At 45.4% G+C, this 26,275-nt stretch overlaps 1 long non-coding RNA gene and 1 other non-coding gene across 2 annotated transcripts; one reads left to right on the top strand and one right to left on the bottom strand.

Moving 5' to 3' along the window:
• Nucleotides 1-2,295: 2,295 nt before the first annotated feature.
• TRNASTOP-UCA (transfer RNA opal suppressor (anticodon UCA)) lies at nt 2,296-2,382 on the top strand. The gene has a single exon. It is a non-coding gene; the product is annotated as a tRNA-Sec (tRNA).
• A 184-nt stretch (nt 2,383-2,566) lies between these two features.
• On the bottom strand, nt 2,567-25,992 carry LOC138688836 (uncharacterized). Its single transcript, XR_011327641.1, has 3 exons — nt 25,891-25,992; nt 6,655-6,804; nt 2,567-2,686 (listed from the first exon to the last, which is right to left on the bottom strand). It is a non-coding gene; the product is annotated as an uncharacterized lncRNA (long non-coding RNA).
• Nucleotides 25,993-26,275: the final 283 nt, after the last annotated feature.

Raw genomic sequence — 26,275 nt, 5'->3', positions numbered from 1 at the left:
TGGTTACTTGGCTGGAGTATTTTGCCTGGCTGTTAGTTTTCATTTGGAATTAAGTGCTTGGTGTAGTCTTTTTCTGGAAAGCACAGAGAGATTGATCATGAGACATGAAAGACAGACATCTCTGCTTAAAAATCCTAGTGGCTGCAAGAGAGAGAAGATGAGAGCAGCATTGTCACACTAAGGTGCCTTCCCCTGAAGTGTCACAGAGGAAGAGATCCAGAAAAGGTAGATGCTCGAAAGGAATGCAAAGAGAAAGTGAAAGTGTTGCTAAAGCCAAGCCTTGAAAATGAAGTACAGGAGCTAGGAATATCTCCTCCGACCCCTTGCAGTCATTCTTGTTCAGCCTGAATTGGTCAGCAAGGTCACACACCACGGGACCGACAGGAGCATATCTCTGAGCTGAAGTGCTTCTCTCAGCAAGGGACGTCAGGACGGGCTTGGCTGGAAGCCTGAGGGATTGCTGCGGCCCCCTGATTTCCTCAAACCCCCACGCTAACCTCTTCCTCCCCATGACTAATTTCCCTGCACCTCCTCCCACGCCACCCCCAGTTCCTCACCCTGTGCATTTTTATGCAGAGAAGAAACTTGCTAGATTATGCCACCTGCTACTGGGATAAGTATCAGGTAAAGAGATAGGAATGTACCAGGGGACATGACGCCTACAAACTGAGGAAGGGAAGAAAAATTCCTGCCTGGCATTGGCACGCACGGGAGCAGCTCTCCAACCAGCTCCTTCTGATAAAAACCCTGCTTCTGAGTTGGAGTTAAAAACGTCCTTTAAAAAACACATTTAGGTTCACTATGAACAGTAAGGCCTCAGATACACTCATGCCCGTATCGGGGAGTCTGCAGGCCAGATGATAACAGAACTGGTTCAGCTCCAACAGGGTAAGTCGTGACTTGGAGCCACGCACCGAAAGCAAAGCTGTGCCCAGCAGCGTTCCCGGGTGTGAGTGAGAACGACGCTGCCCCACCATGTATTTTTCACTTTCTTTTGCTGACATCTACAAAACTGTTCCCAGCTTCGGGCTGTGGCCCTGGTTCTGTTCTGTACCAGTTTTACCCCAGTGCTGCTCTACTGAGGACCAGTTTTGAGCCTCAGCTTCGCCAGGGCAAGCAAGAGGGGGAATGGACCTACAGTTTTATTTGTTGCTTACACCAAAAAGAATCATCTAATTAAAAATCACTGGAAACCATGTGCATTTGCAGAAATGGCTCCACTTCAGAGAAATCTCTTAAGGCAAATAAGTAATTTTTCAAGGGTTTAGACATTTATGAATATAGCCTCTATAGTTACACTTGTTAGGATAAAATTACAAGCGTTTCCAATCCTCACACCTCGGGACATAAGCTGATCCTCAGCTGGGGGCCAGGAAGGAATTTCCTCCGAGAGGATATTATTGTTCTGAGGTATCTCATGGGAGATTCACATCTTCCTCCAGAGTATCTGACATTAGCCACTGCAGAAAAAAAAAAAAGACGATACTGGGGAAAAAAAAAAAAAAGATACTGCTCAAAACGAGCCAGTGTTCTGGTCTTCTCTGCCGAGCCCTGCCTGTCATATTCATATGCTCTTAACTAATTGGGCAGCCGTATTTACACCCACCTAACGAACCGGGCAGCTCCACTGACGGGGAGAGGAAACGTGGACCCACACCCCGGCCTCTGTCTCACGTAGGAAGCGAGCTCGAGTGGTAGAAAGGCACACGGGTGTCAGGACGACGCCGGGCGCTGAAGGTTGCACAACGCCTGCTCCTGCACCGCCCGCTGCTCTGCCAGCCCCGGACCAGCGACCGCGGAACAGGGGCGATCACAGGGGATCGGCAGCGTGGGCCGGGGCGGGGACGGCCCCCGTTGCACAAGCTGCCCCGTCCGATGTTGTAAGGGACCCCGGAGATCCGGGAAGGGCGGGGGGCAGGGCGCGGGGCGGCCGCGCTGCTGGCAGGGCGCCGCTCCTTCTGGGAAGCGCCGTGAGTCACCCGCCGCCCCGAGCCGGGGGGCACCGCTAGGGCCGCGGCCCCCTCCCGAAGCGCCTCCCGCCCCGCCCCTCCCTCGGGGACAGCCAATCACCGCCCCTATATTTGCATACAGCGCCCGGGTGCTTCTGGGCCGACAGCGGCGGCTGTACCCTCCCCTCCCCTCCCGCCATCGCAGAACCCTCGCCCACTGCCTGTCGGCTTCCACACTGAGGCCAGGCGGAGGACGCAGCTCTCCCGGCAAAGCACCCCTCACCTTGACCTGAGGGCGAGAGAAGGCTAGGAGTTTATATAGCGTGGCGATGCCGTTATTTCAATTGCCCGGATGACCCTCAGTGGTCTGGGGTGCAGGCTTCAAACCTGTAGCTGTCTAGCGACAGAGTGGTTCAATTCCACCTTTCGGGCGAAGTGGGAGACATTGGGAGGCCAGAGTATCTTACTTTCATAAGGCGGTGCCCGCCAGAGCAATATCCCGAGGTGTCACCGTGCGCGGTCCCATACATCTATATGTTGCTTTTTCCCTTTCGCTGTTTTTTGCCTTTCATTGTTTTTGACCATCCCCTCAGAGCAAGGCGAGTGGTGGACTGATGAAATGGCAGTATGCTAGGCGCAGCCAAAGACAAGGAAAATCTCCCAAGGGTGCCTGGGTGACAATTCAGATTTTAATTGGATTCTGCTAAGTGGATCTTTGTTAAATGGTGTCACACATCCTACAAGAACAGAAGAGAAGTAAATAACAGAAGCCATTCTCTAGATCTGCTCCATATTGATGATAACCCATCTTCCACCCACACTACAACAAAGATGCTTCACTTCAGCAGTAAGCATGGGTGCTAATAATGTCACTCAGCCCTAGGAAAAATAAAGGTTAGTGTGAAGCTAAAAAACATACTCTTCAAGCAGAAGGCATTTATTTCATTATATCCTATTGCAGTGACTCCAGCAGATGATTTGTGGAGCCTCTAGTTAGGATGAGACCCCAACCACCCCCACTGCAGGGGAGAGTGAGCATTTGGAGGGCATTTCCTTGTTGCCTCCTGGTCCCACAGGCAGGAAGTACAATTCTGCCTGGTGAATACACCAGAGGGAGAGAAGAAATACTGAGTGAATTATCAGTCCTCCATTGTTCCTGGGTGCTTTTGGGGGGGTGCTGTGGCCATCCGGAGTTAAGTAGGTAAGCGCCCCTGAGGATCCAAGCCGGAATGACTGTGCTTCCTTTAGACCAAGTGACTCACTCCAGCTGAAGGCCTGGGAGGAGAAAAGGGCACTGAGGGCCCTAACACCAGTCCTGCCGGCTGCTACTGCTTCCAGCCAGCCGAGCACCCAAGTCCATTGGAGAGGAGCAGCTGTGGTGCCAGCAAGGCCTGTCACTCCAGGAATACACTGGCCTGTTATGGGAAATCTGGGGGGTGGGGGGGAATCCCTCCGCGGCTCACACAGCATATGCCAACTTTTTTATGGCCTTGCAGGAGATGTGCGTGCGCTCTCGCCAGCGCAGCTGGGAGCGTCCCGAGTCCCAGATGACTATCTATCTGCTCCGTGCCGCTCCGTCTACCAGCCTGCCTCCTCTGCTCATAATGAACTTTCTATGTGGAATTTCTCTGTGGCCTCAGAAATTGGTATCTGTGCCGCATTTTGGCTGGGGGCTTTTGTTTGTGTCGGGAGGGGAGCATTGGAAAGGCCTTTGCCCAGTAGCGGGCAGCTGAGAACGTTAACGTTCAATGTCAGTTACCAAGTAGAACATAATACAGCTCTTTCATGTGGTGTTTATAACTGAACATGCTGGTTTGTGTCAGCCTGTTTTTTATTTTTCTTCCAAGAAGTAGTTTTGGATTAAATTATGACAATTACATTCTTATATTCCCCCCCCGCCAACCCCCACCCTTGCCCTGCGTGCACACAAACACAAATGGGAATTATGTGCTCTGAGTGCAATTTGAACTATACAGCCTGGGATCTGTGCCTGGCATTGAGTTCACTTTTTTCCTCCAGAACAAAAAAGGCCACATCCACTCTGCACTCTTTCATTGCCTTAGGATAAAGTAGGATGGTCAGATTGCTGGTACAGGTGATTTGTCCCTCAGTGAATTAATGGGGAAAACAGACTTTCAAGCACATGAGAGAGGAGGCTGGGGACCCCTGGCCAGGGAGGTTGTGGTAAGCAATGTGGGGGTCTAGGTTTGTGAAATCCAGTGTGAGTCCCTACTCTGAGCTGCTTACACAACCCGTCTGGCTCGTATACCTGGGCAGTGCCTCATTTGATCCATAATGCAGACACATGGCAGAAAGCAATCCTGTCTTTTGGGGCTGTGCCCACCTGGGCTGCACCTCTAGCACATGGCTGAACCTAGGGAAACATGGGGACAGGAGACATAAGGCTGCTCTTGCAGCCTTTAGCTGACACAGTAGGTGGGACAAGGCCTTAGGAAACAGAGCACCCTATATTTTGGTGTTATTTTTTAAACACTGGTTGGAGGAGAACACCAGTGTGGAGGACCGTGTAGATGATCTGGCTGTAGGAGGGCCATTTTCATAATGCTATCCATGTATTGCCAGAGTCAGCTGTTTGGAGTCACTTACTAGTCAGGCAAAGCTTTCAGTGTTTGAACCTGAATGTCACTTTCTTCCCTGACAAAGGGCCAAACTAAGAGGAGCCAAAGGCTTCACCACTGGTTAGAAGGCAATCCAGGGGTTATTTAGAGCCAAGACGCACGAGAACCTGGCTCCTCAGCTGAACGTAATCTGCCTCCTGTTGTTTTCCCTGTGGAGTCACAGCACAGTGAGGAGGATGTGCTGGTGACAGATGGCTGACGCAACTTGCTAAGCATACGGGTGACTGGGCTGTGACTCAGCAAGTGTTTGGTTACAAGAGATCGGGAGCCTGTGCTTTTGCACTGGTAACAGTGGCCCTAGCTGGGTCTACTGGAGGACTAAGCATGGGCTATCATGTGAAGTCTGTGACTGCCGTCCTGTATGGGAGGAAAGCAGGCACACGTGGCCTGTTAGATCAAAAAGTCAAGCTTCTAATTACTGTTTACATTGGTAATGGATAATATCTGAGTGTGTATAAATACATGACCTGCCAGTGGTGCTTAGATGTCCTACTGGCTTTCAGAAAGGAAACTCTTCAACACCCTGGCCTAAAATAATCACCATCTTGCTTGGAGGGAGTAGGACTTGGAAAACTTCTTTTGCAGTGGAGTCACTAGAGGGGGACAAAGACCTAGTCTGGGTATGCATCCGTCTACTAGCTCCCCCACTGCAGCTGTGGGAGACGCCTTGGAGAGGCAGAAGCAAAGATGGCCCTTGTCTTCCTCAGATTTGAAGGTGCCCAAGTGCTGGGACAGCTTTCCAGAGGCTGAGCAGGCAGCTGGGATCAGCAATGGATTGGGGAAATGAAGCCACTCCTTTTCCCCCAGAAGCAGGATGGCACAGGCATGTCCATGTGTAGTTTAGCAGCCTTTATGTTGGCTCTTCCAGCATTTCTCCCTAGCTTGGGCCAGCCTGTCCATAGCTGCCCGGGCCTTTCAAAGGCTAAATTCCAGCCATTGCACAGCACAAGACAGTGTCTTCTGGGTGGAGGACCCAGACAATCATGTATGTTTACAGGCACATGCCTTTTTTGTCCTTTCTCCTCTTTTATGACTGGGGGAGAGCTGAATTCTCAGGTCTGGATAGGTGCCAGGTGTTATTGTTGTCTCTCTGAGTTAAAGCCGTCATGGAAATATTGGAGGACTTGAACTCGAACAGAGTGTACCTGTGTGCATCCCACATGTACACAGAGAGCCGAAGTGACTATGGCAAGCAGCAAGGCAGTGTTTGCAACTAACATGTTGACCTGAAGTGCTTAAAAGCCACTGCACAGGCTCCACTGGCAAAATGTCGACTGGAATGACTCATACGAATGGATCGTGATACGAAGCCCTCAGGCCAGCCAGGCTGTGTGTGGAACCAAGACACTCCCATTTTCTCCCCTCCAGCATACTTCCCTGACCAAATCCAGGACTGAGCCTTTTGGCTCTGACTGGAGCTGGTCAGAACATGTTTTTCTTTTCTTCTCTTTTCCCCTCCTTCACCCTTTGGAAAATGTTGACATTTCAGCAAAGGGCTGAAAACCCAAACTCTGAATATTTTCCATTGGAAAATGCTGGGGGAAAGGGAGGGGAATAATCCCCAAACTGCCAACAATCAAATCTCTTTTGCTTTTAAGGCTTTTGGGTTTATGAGATGGGGGCACATTTGGAGGACAGCAAACACTTTCTATGAAAATATCTGTTCTCTCAAAGCCCATTTTTTCACTAGAAAGGTGTTCCAACCGGCATCGTTTTCACTGGTGATGGTTTGGACATTCTCTATATCTAATTTTGGAATCGACCTGAAGAAAACTTAATTAATTTTATTGGAATATAAGGAACAAATGACACTCTCACAGCACAACTGATATTCACTTGGTATTCTCAGTATCGTGAGAATATGTCCTGATATTCTCTCTTTGTCAACAGTGCTGTTTACACAGCATCTCAAGCAAGTTTGGAACCCAGTCCCTGGAGATGCCATGCTCCCAGAGCTCCACCTGACTTGCCTCAGACCTCAGAGCACATTCCTGAAGGGAATCTACCTTTCACAAGATCACATCAAAGGCTGTAAAGGAAGCAATATGTACTGAAAGGTGTATTACCTGTAGCTATCCCTTGAGTAACTGATAGCACAGAAACACTTAAAAAGCATTTTTGTTCTGATGTCTTCAGCTGACTTAATTTTCTGTCTGAATTGTAATGTAGACGTGAAACATCTGTTTCATCTTGTCTTTGCATATTATTCTGCTTTCCTGTAAGTTAAAAATAAAAAAGAAAAGGAACAATGTTAGCATAACAGAACACACATATTTGTAGGAGATGAATTACGCCCTAAAACTCTTACTAAATGTGGCTAATAGCAAGTTAGAGTTTAAAAAAGGAAAGATCTTAAAATGGGCATATGCTGGTCATAAATAAATTCACGCTGCAAAGTAGCAGAAGCTTTCAAAGAAACAGCAGAGTGAAGTTAGAATAACCTCCAAAGAGGAACAATGGGAATAAAAAACAAGTATTTGAAGACAGATCTTTATCAGTTGTGGGACTGCAGAGGAGTAGAATCAATGACCCAGAGGTCCCTTCTAATTTGTTGTCCCCAAATTTGTCCCCATTTTTTTTCCACACTGAAGCTTCCCAGTTACTCTTTACATTCTCTCTGGTATGATTTAGCAGTTGCACTTCGTTCTGATTTAGTACAGGTCTCTATCCCTTGTCACCTCCAGGTTTTTCTGAACTAGCTACCTGTGTTTGAATTAAGTCAATGCCAAAGAAAGGGCATATCTGACTCCATCTAATCCCTATTTTTTTGTTTTCAGAATAGGAACACCTCCTTGCCATTGTTAAAGCTTATAAAGTGGTGGGTTTAAAAAGATGGTGATGCAAAATCTCAATTTTAGACCTTACCTTTGTCAGTTAGGGACAACTAAATTGCATGTTGATAAAAGGAAGAGAAACTGAATGTCTCTGATAACTCAGTGGCAAGAAACACAGAGCTACTAAGGACCTGCATTGGTGCAGTCTGTCCTTTGTCATAATTTTTCAAGATAAGTAAGCAATTTTTCACTTACAGAACTCTGCTGTTAATAAAGTCAAAAGATCAAAAACTTTAGTCCATCACCTGGGAAATACAACTGCATGCAAGAAGCCACAGCAGAAACCTGAGAAATAGCCATCTGGAGATGCAGAGCTGTAAACTAGCCATTGGAAACCCATACACCCATAGCAGAGATGTAGCTGTATGATCTGCCAAAGGCTGAGCTGTCCTTGCTCCCGTCAGTACTAAAGGGGCAGATGCAGAAACAAGGAGATCCCAGGTAAGAAGATAAAGGGTCAAATGAATCATGCAGTCACTGTGTGAAATGTAATGACTGGGAGACCAAAACAGATTAAGTCAGGGCTTGTAACTGTTAACATTTGTGGAAACAGCCCACAAATCCAGCTTTCTGAGAAAAATCAGATTCTAGCTTTCTTTTGGTAATTTAAAGAGGCAACAATCTGTTCATATGACCTTCAGATCAGGCTGACGCAGGGACTGAATCCTACAATAAAAACTGAAGAACGGCCCTTCTGGGCCAGAGTAGTGGTCCTCCTCACCCAGCACTCTGCTCCCAATTGGGGCAAGGTGAGGGACTATCCAGGGAGAGCAGACAGGCCTGGACATTTCCCTCTCCCTTGTGTTTCCTCACCATTCACCTTTGTTGGATCGGGATGTTAGACTGTACATCTTGCCTGCTCCCTTTAGTGTCCATTTACAGACCTGTTGTCTGCAAATTTGTCTAATTCCATGTTGAGCCCGCTGATGCTGTCTGCCTCTGCAGCCTTCTGGGCCAGCAACTCCCAGAAGTTCTCTACCTAACGTGATGTAATTTCTTTAATCTGTTTTAAACTCGTCTCCTACTAGTTTCACTGAGTGCTCCCTGTTCTACTGTTGAGGGATTTGGCTACTAATGGCTCTACATTCACCTCAGCCACCCTGATTTTTTGAACCCAGTCCTTAATCATCAGAAAAAATAGCTAAGAATTGCAATGTTGGGTTGCTCAGCTCCCTTCCATCCCTGTCGCTTGCTGACCTGCCCAGAGTGGTTTTATCCCTGGAGCACTCTGGCTGTTACCAAACTCAGAGGGGAGAAAAACGACAGCAAAGCAAATGGTGTGCAACTTCCTTCCAGTACTCTACTCCCTGCGCAGCTGTTCACCGATGATGCAACGGGTCCGTTTTGCGGTTAAGAGCTGGATGCTGATGGCCCTGTCCTTCCCCTGGGGCTCTGCAGGGGGCTGCAAAGCAGCAAGTAGGATTTCGGGGAGGGTAGGCTGGCAGCCCTGGCGGGGGTGTCGGGGGCATCTTCCAAAGTGGCTTTAATTAATGAGCACATGTGCAGCGAGGAGAGTTACAGCATCCCACTCAAATTGTTGACTTGGAGCCACTTCTGGAGACAGCCATATTCTGCTCATTAGGAAAGAGCTTTTTTGCAATGCCCTTGGATTGGACGGCTCTTGGATTGCACCACAAGATCAAGTCCACGTACGGGCTGCCTGCCTTTCAGCTGCCAGCTCCAAGAGGGTTGTTTTTCTTGTCTTCTCATTCTCAAGGAGTGCTCAGCCAGATGGCCTGTTTTCGAATGCACTGTGCGTTGGTTGGATGTGTGTTTGGAGAGTCTGCCAGCTTCACGAGAAGGAAGAAAGAGCAAAAGAAAGGGAAAAAAGCGCCATTTGGTATCTGTCTCTGGGACCCAGCCAGAGTTGAGGCTCTGTTTGAAGAAGGGGGGAGTCTTAAGAGAGAAACTCTAGACAAAATTGAAAGCTGGAAAAACTTTCAAGCTTGACAGACTGGGAGACTGAATTTCTGTACAACACCCATCCACTACCTGGCTCCCTTGCAAACATGTAGCAGAGTCCCACAAGAGCAACAGTAAGAGCAAGCACAAGCACCAAGCACCTATCTTACTGCCCTCCCAGTGTACCTCACCTATGGGCTGAGATGCGCAGAGGTGACCCAGCCAGCCTGCCCACTGAGGCTAGGTAATGCTGCCTGTGGCTTCTGGGATTTTGCTCTCAGTTCACCAGAAACTAAAATTACAGCATGCAGCCTGGATACATCAGCCCGGGAAGCGGAGCCGCAGTGGAGTAGTATGAAATAACTACCAGCGCGGCCCAACTCTCAAAGAAGCTAGCCTTAATTTTACTACAGGCCAATGTAATTTTCTTGCACCCCCGAGGTCCGCTTCCCAGAAATACCTTCTGTTGATTTGGGGCAGCAAAGAAATACAGGCCAAACCAGAGCAAGGGCTTTTTCCAGCACTAATTGGCAAATAATTTGAACCTGACCAGAAAAATCTGTTGGTGAAGGGAAGGGGATAGTTTTGAAGTTTGAGTGGATTCTGCTTGGCTTTCTTTCCTTAACTAGATGTTGTGTTGTGGTAACAACACATTGTTCCAAGCAGCAGGAGGAGGTCTTGTTAAGCAGAGCTGGAGAAAGCCATGTTTGTAACCATCCCCACTGGCTGACATGCCACTGTTGTCTTACAAGCAGACTTGTCTGCTCACTTACCGAAACCATGGCACAAAGAAGATGGTTGCAAGAGCGTGTGTATCTGTGCGGGTGAGTGTGGTAGCTGCAAACCCCATGTCTCTGCTGATTGCATCAAATTATTTTCACTGAAGTGATCAGAATTCGTGGGCCCAGGGCGGACAGCGTGACCATGGCAACACCGGCTGGGCTGTAGGTTGCAGACACTCTGCAGACAGCCAGGGCAAAGGGGGCTCTTCTCACTCCTGCTGTGGGCCACACATCTTGGGCAAAACCTGCTGGTATCTACAGCATGTCATAAGCATCTGTGGCTTCCCAGGACTTCCTGACTGTCACTGCACCAGGTCCAAGATGTTGTCGTGGTTTAACCCCAGCCAGCAACTAAGCACCACGCAGCCGCTCACTCACTCCCCCCCCATCCAGTGGGATGGGGGAGAAAATCAGGAAAAGAAGTAAAACTCCTGGGTTGAGATAAGAACGATTTAATAGAACAGAAAAGAAGAAACTAATAATGATAATGGTAACACTAATAAAATGACAACAGTAGTAATAAAAGGATTGAAATGTACAAATGATGCGCAGGGCAATTGCTCACCACCCGCCGACCGACACACAGCCAGTCCCCGAGCGGCGAATCCCTGCCCCCCACTTCCCAGTTCCTACACTAGATGGGACGTCACATGGTATGGAATACACTGTTGGCCAGTTTGGGTCAGGTGCCCTGGCTGGGCGTGAGAAGCTGAAAAATCCTTGACTATAGTCTAAACACTGCTGAGCAACAACTGAAAACATCAGTGTTATCAACATTCTTCACATACTGAACTCAAAACATAGCACTGTACCAGCTACTAGGAAGACAGTTAACTACATCCCAGCTGAAACCAGGACAGATGTATACAATGTTAACTTCACAGCAGTAGCAAGGACAGCATTTTTAGTCTCCAGGATGTAAAGAGCAGGACCTTTCCATGAACGCAAGGAAACTTTGTCAGCTGTTGGCAAAACAGTGTCTCTGACATTGAGACCTAGCAGTGCAGACCATCCTGGAAGGGAAGGAGGATTAGCTGGTTCAAGACAGTGACTACATCATGCAAACACATTCCTGCATAGGTAGGAAGGCTGCACAATGAGATCTCCTCCCTTCCCACTCCAACAGGACCCAGTTTTGGTAAATAAGCCTGGCATAAAAAAACAGGCTGCAGTACCTACATTCACAGCTAAGATCATTACAAGAGATTTGATTTTCTGTCTTCCAGAAGACAAGGTGGGAAAATCCAACACTTAAGTTCAACCATTCTGTCCAGGTCTTTAGAGGGCTCATTAAACCATTCAGGCAATTGCCTGATTGTTACCAAGTGCTGTGTCATGGAATTGGTAAAGGAAGAATTTTTGTCTTTAATTGCACAGAAAAATCAGGGGCCCAGGAGTCACAAGACTGGGCTTTCCTTCAGCCCGATGAACTGCCTTAGGCTAGTTACTGCATCTCTTGGCAAATGGAAATAATAATTACCACAACATTCACCTGAGTATTATTGGGAGGAGGTAGCTGCATATTTACAAAGGTCCTCGGTGTATTTTGGGTGGGAGATCAGCTAGGAATAACATCCAGCCATCCACTCACCCAAGCTGCACTGGCTGTGTCAGACACCAATACCAACCTCTGCATTTTTCACATACCGTAATTTTCACATACTTTATTTCATTGTTGTAATGCTGCTTGACTCCTGGACAAGTGCATCTCCAGCACACTGCCCAACATGGGGCTTCAGGCATGAGTTGACAGGCCAGTCTGAAAAACACAATTTCCTCTAAGTTAGCTGGCCGGGTGTCATTACATACCTGACATTGTCCAAGGAGGGGAAGCTGGAAGAATTGCCCAAACATGGGATTTTGGAAATCTGTGTACTGTAAAGAGGGACGAGGCCTGACTTCTAGCACCAGTCCCGGCTGCTCTGCCACCAGCCTTTGTGTATAACTTTTTTAGCCAGTCAGTACCTGGATGGGACATCTCCAACAGATGAGGGACCAGAGGTTAAGAATGTCTCCTCTCTCCAGCTAGGTAGAGGTTGGTACATACCTCAGCATTGCATGGGTGGTACCATGTTGTCCATTATGAACAACAGGCTTGAGTATGGCTGCACCCGAGTTCAGTAGCACCCACTGAGGTACTGTGGAGGATGGCTCCAGTTTTGCAGCAGAGCAGCTCACTTTTAGGCACCATCCTCCCTCAATGGCTCAAGGCTTTGAGAGGGAGTGAGCTACCCAACCCAGTTTAAAAATGGCCACACATCTCCCCTTCCTCCTCACTCTGCACCCAGAAGCTCTCAGAGCATATTCTTAACTTCATTAAAAAAAAAAAATGTTGCTAGAGAAGAGATGATAAGGAGCACACACAGCTTCTATGTCCCAATTGCTGGGGAAAACGTCTCTCTGCGCTATGTCTCCAAACAACAGGAGATGAGACAACAGGCACAGGACAGAGCTGAACATCAGTAGCAAGGATGTGATGATTGAAGCTGGAGATCTGGTTTAAGTTTAAAGCCTAGATATACACAGAGAGGATAGCGCCTGAGATCCATGCTGCTTATGTTGACAAGCCTACACAGGCCAGGCATGGAGCCAGTCCTGTTCTCCTGGAGTGTCTCACTCACATCCATTCTTTCAGTCTATGAGCTTCCCATGATTTTATTGGTGGTCCAGATCTCCTGCAGACCATATGTTTGACATTACTGGCGAAAGCAGAGGTTAAAAAGATTAGAACTCCTTTTGAAGTTAGGGGAAGGAAAAACTTTGGAGAATGACTTACGGCTACAAGTAGCTCCATCATTCAAATGCAGACACCTATTTGACCCATGACTGGGGTTGGATGTAAGGACAAAGATGGTTGCTTTAAAAAATCCTGGTCAAAGGTAAAATGGAAAACCATAAAGTGCAAAACAACAGAGCACATGTTCAAGAAATTGAACTCTAGGACACAAATTCAATTCACTACCATGCTGACTGGCTTTCAGACTGTGACTACACAGTAGTTCACAAGTCTGTTTTCAAAAAGTGCATGCATATACACACACATACAGGTAAATGTAATATATGTAGCTATTATTCACACATGATTTCTTGGCAGGCATTCACCATGACTTTAGCAAGACTTGACACTGTCTACCACAATATTCTTATATTGAAGTTAGGATGTTAGGGTCTGGATGGGTGGACTAGCAGAAGGTAAAAAAATGGTTTAGATGGTTAGGCTCGGAGAGGAGTGGATATATGTCATACTCTACCCCAAGGCTGGTAACAAGTGGGGTACTGCAGGGATCTATGCTGGGGCCTGTCCTGTTTAAACATCTTGCAGTTGTCTGGATGAGGCAATGGAGTGCTTGCTCATCATGTTTGGAGACAACATCAAAGTAGCAGGGGGCAGTTGGTATGCTTGAGTGCAGGGCTGCCATTCAGATGGCCATGGAGGAATAGCCTGATAGGAACCTTATGAAATTCAGCAAGCAAATCCAAAGTTCTGCACTTGGGAAGGAAGAGCCCCCGCAGCTGTACAGGCTAGGACTGATGGGCAGGGGAGCAGCTCTCCAGAAAAGGATCTGGGGATCCAGGCAGAGGGCAAGCTGGGCATGAGCCAGCAGTGTGCCTTGGCAGCAAAGGTGGCCAAAGGCATCCTGGGCTGTATTAACAAGGTCACAGCCAGGAGGTTGACAGCTGTGTTTATCCCCCTTCTCTAGGTATTCAGATGCCACTGGAGTACTGAACCCAGTTTTGGACTCCCAATGCAAGAAAAACGTTAACATATTGGAGCAAGTTCAGCAGACACCACCAAGATGGTTGGGGGCTAGAGCCCTGTGAGAAGAGGCTTAGGGAACTGGACTTGTTTGGCCTGGAGAAGAGATGGTTTTGTAGGGGACAAACAACAGCCTGACAGTTCCTACAAGGAGGTTATCAAGAAGATGGAGCCAGGTTCTTCACCGTAGTGCACAGTGAGAGGACAAGAGACAATAGACATAAATTAAAATGAAAGATGTTCAGGCTGCCTATAAGGAAAAGCATTTTCACCATGAGGACAGTCAAGTATTGCCCAAAGAGATTGTGCAGTCACCATCCTTGAAGGTTTTCAGGACTCAACTGTCAAAAGCCCTGAGCAACCTGTTCTCATCTTATAGCTGACCTCGTCCTTCTTTGAACAGGAGGTTAAACTAGAGACCTCCTGAAGTCCCTTCCAACCTGAACAATTCTGTGATTGTATAGTTTTGAAAGGCATTTGGGAGCCTGAGCATTATCCACTTAAGGAGCAAACACAATACCATGTGAGTTGATTGGCCAATCACTCTGCACGAGTAGAAACTACCCAAAAGTCACAGTGAATCATTTGCAAAAAGATTTGTTTGCATAAAACAATTAATTGAAAATTTTAGACTAACAAATAGTTGAGCAAGTGGCTGTCTGTCTGTTCTTCACAACCTGAGAAGAAATGCAATTTCAGTGACTTTATTACCCAGTTACAGACCAGTTTTCCTTAGTGCCCAGTCACCAGTTAGTAGATTGAAATCTGTGTTCTCTCTCATTGAGGGCTGTCACCTATACATGAAAAAGAATGAGAATGCCAAATACCAAAGCAGTTAGAAATATTTCTTTGATTGTTACTATGGCATCTTCCAACTGAAAACTCAGATTGCTTCACTGATGTTAATTAATTAAGCCTAGAAACACTTACGCTGGGAAGTTTGATATCATTACCCCTTTTTACAAATGGGGGGAAAACAAGATACAACATTCACTCAGGGCCACTCAACAAATGAGGGGCAGAACCAGAAATAAAACCAGGGAATCCTGGCTCAGAGAATCCCCTTATAATCTCTAGATAAAGCTTCCTTCCTGTAAAATTCCATCTAAGCTCTTCATAGAATAATTACAGCCAATTTATTTCCTCACTCGTTAACAATGAAATCTGACAGGCTTTGTACTCAGGATGCTGAAGCTCAGTTAGGGGACCAAGGCTCTTCTCCATGAGGGGAGGCCTGGAATGTCAGTCTTTAGGTGGCTTAGTAGGGGCATGGTTCCAGTTGCCAGGTACTTGAACTTGTGCCCAAATCCCTGTGGCAAAGCTTTAGGGAAGAACTGGAACGTAAATGACCAAAGTGATCTACCACAAATGTTAGGGAAGGATTTAGTCAAATAGCATCTGTTTTTGTAATGACAATGGTTTGCCCTCAGTGGCACTTAAGAAGTATGAAAGAATATTTACCTGCCTTGGTATTAGTTTGGTTTCTCTTTTCCTTCTATTTCATTTTCCTATGAGCCGTGCAGGCAGTTTTTCAAGTGAGCAAGCTGAAAAAGCTCTGAGACACAGGGAGATTCATGGCAGTACTTCAGATGTGCCTCTCAATTCTGTCTTCTTCAGTTCCATCAGATCCAGAGCACATAAAGTTCCTGAGGGCTTACAGCTCACTAGCAGTGACTTGCACTACCTTGGGAAATGTAGGAAGGCAATGAGTCATGGACTTCTCTACCTTCCCTACCCAGGGCAAATGGCTCACCATCCTCTCTGTCATCACTCCAAGGTTTCCTCAGAGGCCAAGAAACTGAGACATGAAGAGCTCCAGAAGTGCTGACCATCCAATATTTTGAAACTAATGACTCTGAAGGTTGCTCAGCATCTCTTAACCACAGACCACTACGTTTGAAGCTGGAGCACTCCAAACTAGGGGACACATTTAAATATGTACCCTACTTGCTCAGCATCACATGAAGCAGGCTCTGGCAGAGGATGGGCAGACTCAAGATTTTCATATTAAAAAGCCTGTACTTTCGCTGCTCTGATGAATTTTCCTTCTGCAAAGCAATACAAGAAAGACTATTCCCACAGAGCTTCCGGGGAAATTCTGCATGCCCTCTGCCTTGCTCTCTTCAGCTTTTGGCTATATGAAAGCTTTCTGCAGGGTAGAGTTGAGGACACCGATCATGAAATCCAGAGGCCAGAAGAGGTGAGGGAGGAAGCATCTTTTACAAGAAATCCTTGGGAAGTGTGGAAGCTAATCTTCCCTGGGTCTTCAGTGCCATCTGCCCCACCTCTACCAAGTCTCCAAGCTCAGGTTCAGTAAGTGGTATGTTTCAATTGGCTTTGAACATCTAGAAATAGTTTGCTATTTGCAGTCCCCTCCCTCAAAACTCCATTTGTGGCTACACGTGGTTAACAAATTGCTTCTTCTTTGGCCCCAGATGTCTGCTATAGCCCTTCCCTTTCCCTGTTGGGCATTTTTAGCCACCAGGACAGAGTATGCATTGCCTCCTGCAGTGAGGCAGACTGACAGAAAACAATGGCAGGAAAGCCCATTGTCTTAACATTTGGGGCCAAATCACCTAGGCTCTGCCTGCCCACTTCCCTTGGTCCAGCATTGTCTTGGTGATCTATGAAGCAGAAGTTCATACACCCCTTCTCCCACAGGGATTATAAGGTTCCAGACTCCCAGCCAAGGTCTGGGGAGTGGGACGGGGGGTGAAAGGGGGGAACAGAGAGAAGAGGGAAAGCACAGAGTAGAGCATTTGTGTCTGTCAAAGCAAAACTAAAAAGGCCTGGGGAACAAAGGAGGTTGGCTTTGGCTTTGGCTCATGATCAAAGCCTGGAGGTGGCTGTGGCTTTCTGAAGTTCTAGCTGAAAGTAGCAGAAAGAGGCTCTTTTTTTACGATACTGATGGCACTGAGACCTGCTTACAGGGGTCCAAAACTGCAGAAAGAAAGTGAAAGCCAAGGATGTGAGCTTTCCCATCACCCTGATTTTCACTTGGAGGGGGAGAGGTTGGTGAGATTTGAGTGTCATGTAGCAGAGAAGAGAGTTTAGGCTGTACTACCTCAATGGCTTCCAGCAGATGAAGAGCAAACACAACCACAGCTGCCTATCTGGCTGAAGTAGGGTCAGGGGAGGCTGCAGGACAGGGAAGGGGCTATTTCTTCACCAAGCTGTGTGTTCAATGGAAACATGCACTGGCAAGAAAGGAGAGTTCAGCTGAAGCCTAAAACATGAAATTGAACAAGTGGCTTTTTAACAAAAAGCTACAGGGGAAGTTCCACAGCCTGTTTCACTGCAGCAAATGATGGCAAAACATTGCAGCCGAGGAGAAGGGAGTCAGGTTAATGTGTAATTAAGAAGGGACTTGATACTCTGCTGAGCTAAAATTTGCGTTAATTGTTGTATATACACAGTTTTCTTGTGGGCATCTAGCTCTTTCAAATGTAGATGAGAATGAGTGAGGACATTCTCAAGAGAGCATAGCCTTTTATGGTGTTGAATCTTTGCCCAGAAGTCACACCAGCCTTCTGTTTGTTCACAAATACCCCACTATATCAATCACTTACCATGGAGCCTGGTAATTAACATAAATCACTGGGATTGATAGGTTAGGAAGCACTAGATACAGTAACTAGCAACAGTTGAAGCAGCCACTTAAGAAGCTTCTTGGGGTGATAAACATGCCTTTCTTTCAGGAGTTCCCCAGTTCAGGAGTACTGTTGATGTATAATAATACTCTCTCTCAGAATTTCTTGCATACCAAAGGATTCTGGCAATCTGCAGAAAACAAGGAGAAAGGCTGAGCTAACCCAAGAGTGGCTGGTTTTTATGTCTCTTTCCATCCTGAGACACAGGAACATTTTTACACGCTAGCATGTTGGTGTCTCACTGTGGCTCAGCTGGGATTGATGTCAGATGGCATAGTGGGTTGTCCAGAAGAAGGACTAACAACACATGAAAATGTCTTCTATGGCCACTGGAGCTGTAGGAGAAGAGACCTGTACAGCTGTTCATGTTAACAACTCACAAATAATATAACCAACCAATAGGAAGGTTACTGTAATTTCATCAGGCAAATATTATTCAACCATCTGAAGAACGGCTTGACTAATGAAAAGGTTATTTGTGAATAATTCCAGAAGATGATAACACATTGGAAAAAGTACAGAGAAGAGATACTAAGCTGATTAAAGGACTAGAAAGCATGTCTTACAGTGAAAGACTCCAGGAGCTTAATCTGCCTGAACAAAGAAAGACCAGGTGAAGGCTTGACTTGATCACTGTTGAAACTGGCAGGCAAATAAATAATACAATGATAGAGAACTGAAATTGGACAAATCCTGACTGGAAAAAAACCCCACATGATTTTTTAGAAGTGAGAGTAATTAACCAGTTTATGTAAGGCTTCTGGAGGATTTCTCCATTTGCTAACAATATGTAAAAAAAAAAAAAGAAAAAAGAATTTAAAAAAAGCAATTCAGTGTGATCCTGCAGCCTATGGTATGCAGGAGCTCAGACTAATGATGCCATTGGCTCCTTCCCACTTTGTAATCTCTGAACCAATAATCAAGTTACTCAAAACTGATAGCAGAAGGTAAGGTACCGATACACTATTCGTGAATGTTATTCAGCAAGCTCTAATTATGATGTTTGTAATGACTGAGCAGATCAATGGAAAGACTCCTAGTGATGACATCACCTTGGGTAACTCACTGTCTACAAGACACACCTTCACTCCCTTTGTTCTCCAGGGAGCAAAATCCTCTTTGCAGATGCTTTTTGCCCCTTGCCATGCCTATCACTCTTTGCCTTCCACCAGCGAAAGGAACTTAGCACTAACTCAGGAAGGATTTGTGAGGTTTAACTCACTAAGGATTGCACAGTGCTTTAGGAGCCTCATCTGGGAGATTCAGTCTATTCCTGTGCAATCCCACTCACTTATTCCCTTAGACATATCTGGCAGCTACTGCAATAACAACTTTAAAAACAGATTTTGGCAGAGAATTAAAAAAATTAAAAGCATCCCAACTTTAAAGGCTAGAACAGGGATTAGACAACGCTGCTTGATGTGGTAATTCACAGGGAAATGAAAAGTTCCTTCAGTCATGACTGTGTATCATTCGCTGAATAAAAAGTCACTGCCTGAAACATTCCCAGTTCCATGTAGCTAAAAAAAAAAAAAAAAAAAAAAGCCTCTCTTCTTGTGGCCAAATGCAAAGTCACTCTTTGGATCATGGGATAATGTCATAAGGGTTTGTTCTGATTCATTTTAAGAGAGGAGGTTTTTATATCAGTGAACAAGGCAGTTCAGAAAATCAGTTCAGCCTCCACCCCATCAGCAGATTTCACATCTAAAATCATAACAAAAGCTGCTAGAAGGGAAATAGGCCCACTGCCCAGCTGCCTTTCTTTGCGTAGCTACTTGAAACCAATTTTGGAGAAAGCTCTTAGCCTCTAGACTGAACACTAGTTGGAGTTGAAATAAATATGAATGAACAATGGTTAGGATGCTCAAGAACTGACAGCCAGTTGGTAATGTGGTAATGTGGTTGTACTGGAAGACAAGAGAGGGACTGGTGAAGACAGAAGTCCAGGGGTGAGGATTCCTTTGACAGTGGGTTGCTTTGCTGAAGTATATATAATAATTCCTTGTACTTCTATAAAGCTTTCTTTTCAAAGACCTCCAACTTTTTTATACATGGGGAGATAAAACTGTCCCTATCTTAGACCTGCCAAGAGGTACAAACAGGGAAATTTAACTGGCCTTATCTCAGAGCTGCCAAGAGGTACAGAGAAAATGAACTGCTCGAGATCACACAGGAGGAGTGCCTAATGTAAGGCACTTAACTGAAAGACCTAAACTATAGTTCTCATGCCAACCTACAGCTAATGGAAAGATACAATTTCATCTGCTCTCTGGAGTGGCACATTCCCCTAGTTGACTATAGCAGTTGATGAGGCTTTAAATATCTAAGCGTGGATGGGATGAGGTTAAGACCTCAGCCCAACCTCTTTATGCCTTGTTTTAGCTCCACTCCTTCCACAAAACTCACTGAAATCAGTGGGAAACCTCTCAAGTACGCCAATGAGCTTAGAAGAAAGCCATGCAGCTGAAGATCCAGGCCTTGGTGGTTACCATTTGGTTTTGGGAATTTTAGTCTAGATTTTCAAAACAGTTCAGCTGCTGGTACCAACCCATTGCCAGGACTGTTTCGTTCAGCCTGATTGGGAATGGGTGTCATTTCCTGTGGGAGAGTCAGAGGCTGGGGAGGTGCAGCATTACCCCAGTGACAACTCTGAGCCATGCTTCCAAACATCACACATGTTTCCAAAGCGGCTGAAGTCCTGGATGCAAACACAGTGGAAGGCGGTCTCTGTGTACTGTTCCAGTGCCCAGGATTTCTGGATAGCCACAGTCATACTGGAAAATTCATAATTTTGCTCAAGAACTTCAGCCACTCCTACCTAATTTCTCTTGATCAGTCAGTGAGTTACAGGCTCCTTCTGGAACAGACACAATCTTGCAGCAAGCAATGGCAATGAACACAGAGAGCAGGCAGCTACTCCATCCTCCCTGTTAACCTGAGATTGCAGCAGAGTTATGGAAGATTACACACCCCACCCATCCTGGACTGCATTGCCAATTGCAGGCTGTTCCCTTTCTCAAGAAAAAAAATCAGAATCAATCAAACGGCCTTTGCTCTTTGTTGTATTTCACACAATTTGACCTTTCTGCTCAGCAGTTCTAACAATGAGAAAATGAAGCCAAGATTGGTAACTGGTAGATTTGCTTAAAAAGTTTAAATGATAAATGCATCTGACTGAATGAACCCAGGAGGCCTACAGCAATTCAGCCTCTCTAAATCTTGGGATTTTATTGAAAGGGGTATAGCTGCATGTGATATGAACATATGCAGTGGGAAGACATGAATGGCCTATTTCTAAGCTTACTCTTGTATTACCAAAGCCCTTGGATACATAAGGGTGTACTGTCCATAAAGCCTGGCACCCAGGAAGGACCACTAACCAATATGCTGTCTCTTGCTTCCACTCATAGCTGAGTGTGTTTGACCAAGGAATCATACAGCTCCTTATAAGCTGAATTCATCACTGCTCTGTCTGAGCATCTCCATGCAGGGCCAAAATCAAGACCTCCGAGGACTTGCTGGCAGTAGGACAGAATTCGGTCACAGCAGCATTTCAGGGGTGTGTCATCTAGGCTCTTACAAAGAGTCTGACAGCTCATGATGTCAGTGATACCTAGGCAGTGATTTTTTAACTCTCTCAGTGAAGGAGACCTTTCAGCTATTTGCTCTGAAAGTCTGTTCTCATATCATTCCTGGGAGGAACCATACAGAGCCCAGTCCTGGGGAAGAGCCACCCAAGCATTTATAGCAGCTGGAGATGTAAGATACTATTGTGGCTGAAGAATGGGCTAGGATTCTTGTCAAGGTACCCGTTAGTCACTGGTCTCAGTGTGCTGCTCTCTGAAGACAATGCAGTGCTGGGTCCTGAATTCACATAAAAAGAAGGAAAAAGAAACCACCAAAAAAAAACCCAACAGGGGATATTTTCCATAAGCTGAACTTAAAAACAACAAAAAAGGAAATTGTCCTTTTTTGGATGAAAATCTGGAACCCATATACTTTCCTATGTAAATTACTTGCATTGTTTTTAATTAAAAAAAAAAAAGTGAAAAATGTTTACTCTTTTCCTCATCTTTCCTTTCTTCCCTTCCACTCTGATCCTGTGCCGTCACTGGAAAGGGGGTAAGAGGAAAATTGACAATAAAGCCTGGGTCCCCCATACTTCTGAAGAGAGTAAAATGTTCTTTGCTGGAAAATTTTTGAACAAAGGGCTATGAGAGGCTCCACATCTTGACATTCGACATGTTGAGCTCTGCCCTCTGTAGTTTCTGTATTCTTCAGGGAAATCCATTTGCCCCTGGGGTTAAGTGCTTCAATTATTAATCCAGGTATATAATCAAGGCTGAATACAGCCACTATGTGTAAGCAGTACTATGTGAAAGCAGTGTGACTGCTTTCTCATGATATGACTGACAATATTCACAAAAAGTGTAGAGAATGTGTGACCTCTTCATGTTCCTGTGTAACTCTGCTCCTAATTAAATTACCTAAAGGTGAGTTGATCAGAATGAGACCTCCCGTGGGACAGGTAAGTTGGTGCATATGGTTTTTATTCTCCCTGTTTTCCAATTGTTATTTCATTAAAAAAACATCAGTTATAAAATATCTGGAGTGGATCCTGAGCTACATATGGAAGTGGATTGTTTGACAGTGCCGGATGCTACCGTAACATGTACGTCACCATGCCTTTCTCAGTTGGTGACTAGTAGTTTGCAAAGTCTGGGTGAGCATGGAGTGATTTTACCACATGAGTGAGATGCTATGTAAAAGCAGTCGTATGGTGTTTGAGGTTTGTCTTTGTAACTGGCTCCAGCATTCAAATACACCTCCTCCCAAGCTGTTGTTTCCTACTCTGTACATAAATCTTCCATCCACTTAGCCTGAACTTTGGGTTTTGCTATGAAAGACCCTATAGATATGAGACATGATTGCCTAGAGAGGGCAGGCAGATAATCTCAGTTGTAGAGTTATATTTTGCAGTGTTAGCTTTCCGGGTTTGCCCTTTAAAGATATGACAGTTGTATATAAGTGGAAGTAATTTAGCCCTGGAGGGGTGAAATTCTTTTTTTAAGCTCTTCATGTAATCTTAGTTTGTTATTGCAAAAAGATCTCTAACCAGGAGCAACTGGGTCCAATCTGATGCTGAATTATAAATAACTAGAAATCCTGGGGCAGTCCTCTGCAGTGCCGGAGCAGTTGCCAGATGCACTTGGCATCAGATGTATGTCCAACTCAAATGCATTTGCCTGTATTTCACCCACAGGTACTGCAAACAGGAGGGCAGCTGCGGAGGTGTCTTGCTGACTGCCCTGCAAGTGAAGGCTCACCAAAATACCATCATACTGGTTCAGAGGATCAGATGGGGTGACACCCTGCAAAACTAGCAGCTGTACAAATACAGAGTAGAAGACAGTCCCTGCCTAGAAGAGGTACAAGGCTGCAACTGGCAATAGAGAAGTGCAATGATTGCCTCTGGTTGTTCAGCAGCTCAGAAAACCCTTGAAATTGATTTAGCTCTGCAGACACTTTAAAAACAAATTTAATACCTTTCCAGTAAATCCCTCTGTTTTACTGCTAGCATGAAATGCCCTGACCACCATTTTGCATAAAAGCATGAGGTCGCTACAGTCAGTATTGGATTATGTGTACTCTTCAATGGGATCACCATGATTTCAAAATGATGAAAGAGTATTTTTGTACCGCAGAAGCAGTAAGATCTTCAGTTACCCAGAACTAGGTCATCAGAAGCTAGGGCAGGGCAGAGCCGGGAATATCAACCCACCAGTCTTCGCCCACTCCATCTGGAGTATGGACTGGTTTATATGAACAGGCAGAATGTTTGGACAGGAATTCATGTCAGGTCAGGTGCTATGGACCACATCTTCATCATATTTACATATATGATTTCTAGGCAGCTCTGCCCCTTGGACACTTACTGAGGTTAGACTAGATAGCAAGGTACCCTCAAAGCACTGGACTAGAGTTATGGGATCAGTTACCCTTAGGGAGCAAGACCTAGTCTCTGATTGATCTTCACAGTTGGGAAGAGCAGTTTTTCCTGTAATGGTGAAGTTAGAGCCCATACTGTAAAAGCTGGCAAAAGAAAAGGAAGGTGAATGTTTTTTCTGGTTCCTTTGGGTAGGGTGACTTTTGGCAAAAACATGTGATTCAGTCTAGCTTTGTTTTGTGGGCAGTTCAAGAATATCTTTGTCTATCTAATGATGTGGGGAAATAGCTTGTTCTTTGTGAGATGAGGAATATTTCCAGCCAGCTAGCTTGAGCTACCTTTAAATTATTTGATCTAGTAGTTTGACAGCACTGAAGAGTTTACCATGGGCTAAAAGGTGACTGGAGTGTAAATATACTTTCACTGATCAACAAATCCCTTACAACAGGCCACCTGTAAATATTGCTGTAGTCCTTATCTTGTTAACCTAATAGACTGCCTCGCCTCTACAGGAGGGAGACTATTTCTTCATATCCAGGGATGTGACAGGGCAAGGCCAGATGGACAGTGCTTATGAAATAGAAAGAGGGAAGACAATCTTATTGCAGAGACTATGCAAAGGTCACAGCGTACACATTGTGCATCATCAGGACTTTCAAATTGCTTGTAAGTTTTTAAGTAAAATGGGTCGAGGGAGACTACAGCAGATGAAAAAAGTTTAGGGAACTAGCCAGAGACAGTTATGCAAGAGCCTAAGACTTAAAACAGATTTCTACATACGCTCTTGCTGAACCTCATTTCTTGTTGCTTTATGATGATTCCTATTTTTTTTTAAGTACTCATCCCAGGTCTAGCTCAAACCTGAGCTAAGCAGACAGAAATGAATGGAACACTACCCTGTTTAACTCTGTTTTTCTGCTATCCCCTCAGGTGTAAATGACTGACTGGCTTCAGAAGCACAAACACGTAGAAAAAGGAGTGATGATGCATTCACTGCTTGCAGCAATGAAGCCCTGGGGCCTTCTCAGCCTGCGGTTCTCAGATCAAGCAGCCATCAAACCACATGACACTGCAAATTTATGTCCCTCTCCTCCTTCCCAGCTCTCCACCCTTCATAAAATCCATCAATATTCCTACTCCAAATTCCCCAGAGACACTTTATTACCAGACATAGACAGACAGCCGTCAGTGAGGTACAGCTCAGAAGTAGCTCACTGAAGAGCCTGCTGGGATAAGGGAGGGAACTGCTGTGGATGTATTGTTCTAGTCCCATCATTTCCCAAAATACTGAATGAAATAATAACTTGTTTATAATGATGCATGACATCAAGTCAATACTACATACCAGCACTTGAGACACAACTTTGAACCCTATGACCTTCCTCCAAGTGAGAAAGTCTTTAGGGAGGCCATGGGATGCAGAAAGCCCTATCCTTCTTGTTCTCTAGAATAATTTTTTTTTTTTTCTGGAATTAAAAAATGGGCAGGACCACATCTACTTGCCATACTCAAACCTGCCTGTTTTCTTTTCCCTTAGAGCTGATCACTCTGGCTTAAGGCTGAAGATACCTCCCTTGCCAAGAAGTGATGGGAGTGATACACCAATTCATTTCACAGCAGATTTTTGACATAAAATGAACCATGTCCAGGCATTTGAGCCATTCTCCTCCAATAAGCTATAGGAGGAAAAAATTCCATTCCCTATCTGCGTCGAACCATGTTCACATTACATAACTATCCTCTCCCTATGCCTTTACATAACCTGCTTAAAAGTAACTGGTCTTACAGGTTCACAGCTTTCTTTTTGATACACTCTTTCTTTGCCATAATACTACAGCTAAATCCCTTTGTGCTACACTGCCACCAATTCCACCTTCCTTTGATGGTGCACTAGGTACGCTGCCTGGTTGCATTCCATGTTTCTAAGCAACAAAGAGCATTTGCCGACCAGTTAACCTCTTGTATTTTCCTATTTCACAGTGTAGTAAAAGTGAAAGCAATCCAAAGTTTAGAAGGGAAAAAAAAAAGCCAAAACAAACAAGAACTGATCATATTCTCCTGAGAGAAGATCTGCTTTAAGGATGTAATCTAATGCACCTTCTATCCCATCCTCTCTGTAGGCAGCTGCTTCTTCCAAAGAAAGGAATAATGTCTTCAGCATCAGTGTGGGTGACTTATGTCTGGGGGACTAGAAAGTCTCAGGACTGAGCCCTGCTGACAACTTAAGCTGCTTTGTGTACAGAAACTCATGCATGGAAGGCAAAAGCCTTGTTTTGTTGCCCTCAAAAGGGAAGAAGGTTTAGAGTCTTGCTAAAACCAACCTTTGATCAGCTGTACACATCTAGACAATGTTGTCTTCAGTGTCCCAGATGGTCCCAGCTGTTGGCATAAGCAATGACAATGACATTCATTTCTCTGCATGAGACTTACCACATACATCCCATGCAATTCCAATTTTTCAGGTGCCTGCTGATGGGAAGTGAAATTCACCAAGAGAAAAGCTGTCCTTGAGGCCCACAGGAACCAAAACCCTGTGGAAGATAGTCTCAGTGGGGAGGATTAGTTGCACGATCACTTCCGGCTACTATCTAATTTTATCTGTGTATCACTGATACTGAATGTCATTCTTTTTATCATGAGAACCCCTCAACAAACAGGACTAAAAATAAAAAGCAAGAGCTCGAAGTTGGCACAAACTGTGCTACAAGGACTCCAATTTGTATAGCAGGAACTATAATCACTCTGAGACGTGCCCAAGCCCTCAGGCATCCCACGGGATTTCAGTCACTTGTTTACAAGGTGTTTTGATTTGCAG

The sequence above is a fragment of the Haliaeetus albicilla genome, chromosome 13, assembly GCF_947461875.1.
Source record: "Haliaeetus albicilla chromosome 13, bHalAlb1.1, whole genome shotgun sequence".
Lineage (NCBI taxonomy): Eukaryota > Metazoa > Chordata > Aves > Accipitriformes > Accipitridae > Haliaeetus > Haliaeetus albicilla.
The sequence above is the reverse complement of the archived record's forward strand: the minus strand, read 5'-3'. Positions and strand labels throughout refer to the sequence as shown.